The following is an 8,626-nucleotide window of genomic DNA, read 5'->3' as shown; positions in this document are numbered from 1 at the left end:
GCTCTCCATCCAATTCCCATATTATCCAGGCACACTGGTATATGGTATGGGAATGCTATGGGGATTTGGTAAAGTCCCTTTCAATCCCCATATCATGCTGGCCCATATGATATGGCAATCAATGAAATGGTAAACCGTCCATGCATACAATCTCCACATTATTGTCTAGGTACATGTACAGCTGTATGCTGCATCTGGTATGGGAATGAAATGACTTTTCACACAATTCCCGTCCTGTCCCATATATTCAGTGAACAGCTGTGATTCTTCCTAGTGTTGGACTACAATCAATCAATTCACTGGTCAGTTTTCTGAAGTAATAAGGTCCTTTAATCAACATACAAACAAGTAGCACAGTTTCACATTCAGCTTCAATGGGTATTAATTACTTTATGTACAGATCATTACATTTCAGCAACTGCAAAAACTAAAAATATATAATATATATATCCTGCTCCTGTAAAATAATATTCCAGCAAATCAGAGATGTGGTGGAAACTACAAAAAATCCATTACAGTCAAGCTATTAACAGTAACAGTTACTACCATAGCTCACAGGCAAAAAATAGAATACAGAGTTCAAAGCAGTAGCTAAACATTTAATTCATGTCAAAATATTTGGATTGGGTTCTTGTTTTAAAATTAAATACGAAAAAAGCTGTTAAACATTTCAGATAAACCACAGAACTCTAACAAGTCTGCAAAGAGAGATCCTTAAATACATCAAACCATAACTGGTGGAGGAGACAGAATTGGTTTCTAAGCATTTTTGTCTGCTGTAAAGGACCTTTCCCTGCTGTCCCATCAAAGATTTTTTTCAGGACGTGTCTCTTTCTGCTCTTTCATGGCAACTTAAAAAAATACAGCATATAGAGTATTATTATACTTCAATGATGCATGTAGTTATTCCTCTAAATCACTGATTATTTCTATTCCAACTAAATTGTGTAAGAGTAAACTCATAAATTTGGATCCCTTTACTTACAAACGTCAATAATAGCTTTGTCAGGCATTTTCTGCATTGATTAAAGTGACAGCATTTAGCATTTTTACGAGAAGGAATCATTTATCAATCGTATACATATAACTTGCGGTATGAGCACTTGTTTTCCAAATCATTTGCTTCACCATTTGTTCTAAAACTTCATTATTCTTCATTACAGGTTTACGAATTTTTTTGCAGGGCTATAGCATTTAAGCCAAATTGACTATCCTTGCTTCACAAATTGACTCGAAGGTGTGAAAATGTGAATTCTAAATACAGGTAAACCGTTCCTCATTTTCAAGACAATAAGGCATCAAATCAAGCGTTATTCGCTTAAAGTTAACGCTTACCTTTTTACTTGAGTTGTTGTAAGCATTTCCTTGCCTGGATCAGGATTTAAAGAGTAAACCTAACCAAAAAATCGTCACCGTGCAAAAAGTGTGATCGTAGATACATTAACGTTCGAATAAAACCGCCCAAAATCTGTAAGAGCTGGACGTTGAGCTGGACTGGTTACCACTGACTGCTGACCAAAACGAAAAGGGCTCACTAGTTTCCAGTCCGGTCTCTCACGTGTTATTCAAGATGACGGAGGATGACAATCTTTCCACCGATTCATTATAAATGGGCAAGATTTGAAAGATGCTGGAGTTCATTGAAAGGATTAAGTACTGACTTGGAGTGTGTAATTTTCAAGAGTTATGCATCGTGTTCCTTTTGGAATAAGGCCGATTATGAGAGCATCAAACAAGGTAATCCGTTGATGATATTTGTCACAATCTATACAATACATCAGAATAAAAGCTTTCTTTTTCATTTCTCCGTGTACAGAGTGATTTTATGTTCAAAGTTTGGGGCCTTTAAAGGACATTGTTTAAGCAAAGTACATATATTACGAGTAGCGAAGTAACTCGAAAAATATCGTATTCACACAGGCATGCTTTTGAATAAGACCAAACCTTGTTACACATGTATTGAAGGTTGAAGTTAAAGCTCATTTTTTCAAGGCACCAGATGAAATCAAATCCTAAAATTGCACTTAAAATTTGATTATTGTCTCACCGGCACATTCAGTACTATTGCACAAAATTCTCAAGAATCTCAACTCACTCAAGTGACCCTCAAATTGAATCATTGAGTGGAATTCTTAAAGATTCCCATAAAATCCTAGTCCTCATTGCCCTTTTAGCTAGTTCAATTCCCAAAAATTAGGCCTGGAAATCCGGAAAAGCGTGGCAAAGCCTGGCTTAAAAATCTTGGAAGGCCGGGAAGGCCAGGCTTTTTGGCCGAACAGTGTGACAGTTTAAATTGCTTTAAAACATGAAATTTTAAGTACTACAGCTGTACTTTAGCATGATAGAATGAGAAGTACTTAAAATAATCATTTACATAGCTTTTTTATCAGAGACTGTACATCTAAGAATAATCATGCAAAGGTTTAGTCTCAGGTGTCAAATTTAGGAACAGTCAATATAATGTTCATGTTCAAGTGTGAGATATAATATAATGTTTATGTCGCTACATTAAAGATAATTGGCCGTTAAACCAAAACATTATCGTATTTTGGAAGACATCATCAAGGCCATTTTATTAAAGATTGTTACTTCAAAGACACTTCAATGGAGCCCACAGAGTTTGGTTAAGGTCACTGGTCACTATGAAATTGCAGTCAATGTCTGTAATCTTGAAGACTTAAACATTTTTGGCCTGGAAATTCAAAAAAGCCTGGTCAAGCCTGCTGTATGGTGGCTCATCAATTTCAGCCAAAAACTTCAAGGTTTGAAGCAAAAACACAACCTGTATTCCCGAGCAGTGCATAGTGTACTTAAGCTTATTAAGTCATGCCTTCCATAAGAAAACAAGTGCCCCTCATCAGGATACCTTATTTGAAAAATAACTCTAGCATGTAGGATTTCATTTCAAAAAGCATGTCAGCTGTTTCAGTTGTCAATATCCTGTGGAGGATGAAATTTGCCTGTCAGTGAATGACCAGTGCGCAAGGCCAGCAATGCAAGCTAAGCCTTTTTGGCTCCCTCTCTCCCTAGTCTTCCCATGCAGTCGTTTTCTTCCCGAATTCTTTCCCTGTCCCCTCCCCTTAAGCGAAAAAGGAAATTAACTTCAACACTTGTTTAATATGACTTAAAAAATGAAAAGCCCTCCAGTCCAGCCCAAATGAATGCTGATCATTATAAGTATACTAAGATCTTGTAAGGTCTTTCTTAAGATTAGTTTGCAACATTTTTCACAAAAATCTCACAAGACCAGTGTACCTTGTTTTAAGAAAAACAGTTACTTAAATTATTAACAAATAGTCCCTTAATTCAAGACAGCATGCGCAGTTCCCTAAAATAAGGTTGTCTAGTTTACCCTGTTTTAAGGAAGGTGGTGCTTACCTATCTGACGCAAATTTAAGTAGTGTTTTCTCTTAAATGAAGTAACTTCTTTTTGTAGTGTGCGTGGCTTGATTTACTCAGGAGCGTTACACTGGGTGTGATAGCGGTGAGATGGCGTCACAATAATTGAAAAGTCACTTTTAATTTGTCGAATCGAATTCATCAAAAAATATGTAAAATATAATACCTTTCTTTTAGACTCTCTTTGAAACTCTCATTGCTGTGAAATAAAAAAAGACCCGGATCTACGATTTTTATGGGTTTTGCTAAAAGCAGGCTCGCGGCCCAGCGGCCCACGGCCCGCCACGGCCCAGCGGCTCGAAGGCCCGAAGGCCGAGCTGCCCGCGGTCCGCGGTCCGCGGCCCGCGACGGCCCGGCGGCCCGGTAGCCCACTTCTCATTTTCTACAGTTTTTCTGTCCAGCGGTAAATCCACGCACATGCACAGATCTGCATCGGGTTTGGGCGTGCAAAATGGACGGCGGTGAGTTTGAATTTGTTTACCATTTTAATCATTTGAATCCTTGTTTCTGTTTGTTGTTGTAAACAGACGAAAACAACAGAAAATGACAACAAAAATAAGACACAAACAGCAGTGATAAACATATTGAACTTGTTCATTTTGATTATGACTTGACGTTTCGTATGTGCTCTACATACATTTTCAAAAGTAACCGTTGAAATTTAAAACAGCTATTTATATATAACAAAGTGGATGAGGGGACTGGAACCTAGATTAAGCAAATACTTAACAGTAAGGTATATAATAATAATAAAAACAGAAAAGATTAATAAAGCAGCAGCTTTTCACTTCCGACGTTGACGTTGAAAGCTGGCTCGAGTTCTTGAATAAAGAAGGTCTCTTTTATTTTACAATGATAGTCTGTTAATAAAGCTGATGCTTTATTGATCTTTTCTGTTTTTATTATTATTATATATTTTACTGTTAAGTATTTGCTTAATGTAGGTTTCAGTCCCCTCATCCGCTTTGTTATATATAACTAGCTGTTTTAAATTTCAACGGTTACTTTTGAAAATGTATGTAGAGCACATACGAAACGTCAAGTCATAATGTTTAACACTGCTGTTTACGATAAAGTATTTACGATAAAGAATGACAACGTTTTTCACTTAGCAACATGCAACGAAAGAAAGGATCGAACAGGATTGAAATGATTATTAAAATTGTTAAGGAATTCAAACTCACCGTCTTTCATTTGCGCGCCCAAACCCGATGCAAATCTGAGCATGCGCGTGGATTTACCGCTGGACAAAAAAACTGTGTGGGTCTCCGGGCCACCGGGCCGCCGGGCCGCCGGGCCGCCGGGCCGTGGCGGGCCGCGGGCCTGCTTTTAGCAAAACCCCGATTTTTATGCCTCGGTCGTGTGATTTTCGAGTGTGGCATCACATGACAATAACAACTAAAAAATGGCAACCTACAGTTATTCTGAAATCGTTGGTGGCATGTGCGGTCCTAGTGTTACGAATCCCGCACATGTTCAATGTGTTTTAATGCGAAAATGTGACAAAGACATACGAGGTCATTTGAAGGCTATTGGTGTGAGGGATTCTTCTCTGGACGAAGCAAGGCTACTGTTGGCTAGAGCAGGTCAGTGTTTTCGCTTTAGATCAAAAATATTGCGGAAGATTATCGAGAAAATACTGAATGCTGCTGTGACAGACAATCACCTTGAGGCCCAATAAGGCGTGATTTCATGATACATGTACGCGAAATCAAAATCTAATGGCACTCTTTCAATGTAGCTGACCGTGCAAAAGCTCTTGAGACTATCGTCTCTTGAGTTATATTGCAACCCGGCTAGTTACACGAAAATGATCCCAACAGTAACCACGTGGAGAAGTTGGACTAGAAATTAAAGGTGGGGTGGGAGGGGGGGGGGGGGTTTATTTGTCGGCTTGCCTCACTACAAGTCAAGCGAAACTTTAAGGTAGTAACATATACTTTAAGGCAGTAACATGTAAGGGAATTACCGAGATGACTGAAAAAATAATAATAATTTGTAGACCCCGCTTGTTGTTATGAAAATCCGCGAATCTGATGACATATCGCATTTTTGTCCTCTTGCTTGTTAAATAAAGTACAAAGGCACTTACCAGCATTGAATTCCATTCACGGGGAACAAAAACGCGGATGGTTCCTTAGCTTTCTTCCGTCGCCGAAACATTCTAGCGTGTCATTTAAATTCCGCAAGAAAGCGGAGTCCAATATTACTGCGTGACATTTTTTGTGATGCCTTTCTAAATGTTATCCAAGGGCTTACATTCCCGAGGTTACGTTGCTGTCGCAAGGGTTTTAGAAACCCTTAACTGTTAAACTAAACTTCCAGTAAACGCATATCACACATTTTATTTCCAACGTTGTTTTGACGTGGATGAAGGTATTTTGAACACAACAGCATGCTCTCGTCATCGGGACCTATGGGGGATAAGGTGGCGTAGCAACAAAAAGAACTGTTCCTGTCCAGAGCAATGGATACGACATGAGAAGAACCAGAAAGGGGATCGTGGGATAAATCTGGCTCAGTCGAGAAGACTCCACCTTCAGACGCAAATTGTTGCCTGTAGGCTCTCGTGAGTATATTGTCATGGGATAAGTGACTTCCAAAAAAATGCTTTGTTAGGAAAGTCCGGAATGGGCTGTCTTCTGTGAAACTGTTCAGTACTTTTAAAAGGTAAATAACCAATGATGGATCTGCGTAGCTACTGAATGTGATCTCAAGGTAAATTACTTGTTGAACAGGAAACAATTCTAATAGCAGACTTTAACTATTCTTGTTTACCCAATTACATAATAACAGTGGATTTATTTACTCCTACACATTAGCCATATGCAAACAATGTCGATCAAGACTTAGTGGCCAAGGAGAAGACGATGTGGTTTTGACAGTTCCTAAATCTCAAGACGAGGTTCAGGGAGCCGAGAAGCAAGAAGAATCTATAGAGTGCCCAGGAACTACCTCCTCAAGGACAGGAGAGCTTGATAAAGTAAGCTGAGAGAATTTAATAACAACACAGAGATTTCTTAGTCATTGTGTGGGAGAGTAGGTCAGCGGAAAGTACCCCTGACTGACAACCTCGATTTTACAGAAATGAGATATTGCCACGATTTAGGGCAATCCATTCGTAGCCGAAGAAATCAACGAAAGGTTGCCATTTGAATATACAGGGAGCTTAACAAAGTATGAATGACATATTATTACAACAGAGATCAAACAAGTGTTCAAGTATTCATAAAAAGCGTGGTTTACCATGGCGACGCAAATCTGGAGAGACAAGCGCATTGTTCTTCGAAATGTTTTGAGACAAATTTTATTGTGATTCGTGAAATTTGCATGGTTATGTTTTGACTCATTTAAACATTTTCATAGGCTTTATTTCCCCACTGAGATCTCCCTCGCGGCCTTATGCGCAACAGAGCGCGAAGAAGATAGGTGAGGTGGATATCTCGCTCCCCGCCTACAAATGGTTTTAATCACTGCTTTGAGTACATTGCTGAGGAGATGCAAAGTGTATACTTTGTTTTATAAACAGGAAGATGAGGAGCTGTCTCAGTCAATGGCACAACTCCCTATTGAAGATGATGCGAGTTCTTACATTCCAGAAGATACAAGTAGCAGTGGAGAGTCGTCAGATTCTGGGTACCAACGTAGACTAGGAGAACAGAGAACAAAGTTAAATGAATTTTTAAGTGTCTGTAATACAGGAATTACTGTAAGCGCGAACAAAAAAAAGTGGCAGGACGCAAGTGTGCGCACCAGAAGAACTCACGTGTCAAAAGCCAGGGAATCTGTCGTAGCAGCACTTAATGTGATTGCTCCCGGCGATGCAGGTCACTTATGGGAAGCGTTAAAGGCGTCTCAATCTGTGGAGAAAGCATTGGAAATTGCAAAGGAGTCTGACGTAGATAAAAAGTACTTGGAGGCCTTGGCTGAAACGTACAATTATGCATCGAGCTGGAGTACGCGCTGGCAAATTCTCTCAATAATGACAGACCTCACTACATTGGAGGGAATCCAAAGCTTTATACCAAGCGTCTCTGAATTAAATTCACTATGGCCAGAAAGCATAAAATCCAGTATGGTCGAGGTGTTCCGCTACCCTTGCAGAAAAGCCCAAGAATGCGTGTGGCCACTGATAAGCTGGACCATTTTCTGACATTTATTGTCAGTCCTCATGTCATTCCAGATCTTCCTTTTGGGCAGCGTTACCTGCATCTTTCATCTGGTAAAGTTTTGGAAACGCCCAACGTAATACGCACCATGATACCACAACGTATTGTAAGGCAATATGTACAATACTGTAAGGAAACTAATTTTACGCCATTTGGATCATCCACCATGCTCCGCATTTTGTCTTGCTGCAGTGCAACTGTGAGGAAATCTTTGCAAGGGCTAGACTATATTGCAGCAGAGGGGGCCAAAGGATTTGACGAATTGCACCGTATTTTAGACCGTTCTTAGAAGAGAAATGGTGGGCCATTATCAGAAATCGCTTAAGGAAGCAAAGCAGTACTTGAAGTCGGATTATAAGGTACATTTCATGAAACTAATGATGAATGTGTATAAAAATAGAAATGATAGACAGCAGTGTGATTTCTTTTTCGTTTCTGATCATTATGACAAAGTTTGGCTTCAATACAGTGGAACATGGATGTAACGAAGGACCAGGGGACTGGTAAAGAATGTTCACTAACGAGGTTTCGTTATTTATTCTGTATGTTCACCTTTTTCTCCAGGTTGAAGTTGTGGAATCCACAAACATCGCTGATCACTGCAGTACATATGCTCTAAGCGACAGTAAGGAAGATCCATTCAAAGGCACTTGCAATCATTCACATGACCAGTGCTGCATGCAGTGCGAGATCTTGAAAGAGGTCCTTGAAAACGTTGAGACTTGTTTTGTGGACTCTGATATAAACGGAGAGGAGCTTGACGATGTGACGTATTCTTGCCGTCAAGCGGTTGACTGTATCAAAGCGTGGAAGGCACATCAACTACGAAGCTGCAGACAAGACGAGGCTAGAACTTCTATTCTGGATAACCTCCATGAGAATTCTGTTCATATAACTCAGTAAGAAATCAACACTGTTTAGTGAAGCTCAGCGGTGCTATTTAGAAAGCAAATTTAAAGTTGGACAAGAAACAGGACTGAAACTTGATCCAGTGGATGTGGCGCGCGACATGCGTTATGCATGAAACCAGCAAGGGGCAAGAATGTTCACAGTGGATG

The 8,626-nt window shown here is 39.7% G+C and overlaps 1 long non-coding RNA gene across 1 annotated transcript; it reads right to left on the bottom strand.

Annotated features, from left to right (window-relative positions):
* Nucleotides 1-303: 303 nt before the first annotated feature.
* Nucleotides 304-1,726, bottom strand: LOC137974042 (uncharacterized). The gene is made up of 2 exons (XR_011117379.1): nt 1,336-1,726; nt 304-851 (listed from the first exon to the last, which is right to left on the bottom strand). It is a non-coding gene; the product is annotated as an uncharacterized lncRNA (long non-coding RNA).
* Between the last annotated feature and the right edge of the window lie 6,900 nt (nt 1,727-8,626).

This window comes from Montipora foliosa, chromosome 10, assembly GCF_036669935.1.
Source record: "Montipora foliosa isolate CH-2021 chromosome 10, ASM3666993v2, whole genome shotgun sequence".
NCBI lineage: Eukaryota > Metazoa > Cnidaria > Anthozoa > Scleractinia > Acroporidae > Montipora > Montipora foliosa.
This window is presented reverse-complemented; position numbering and strand designations above follow the sequence as displayed.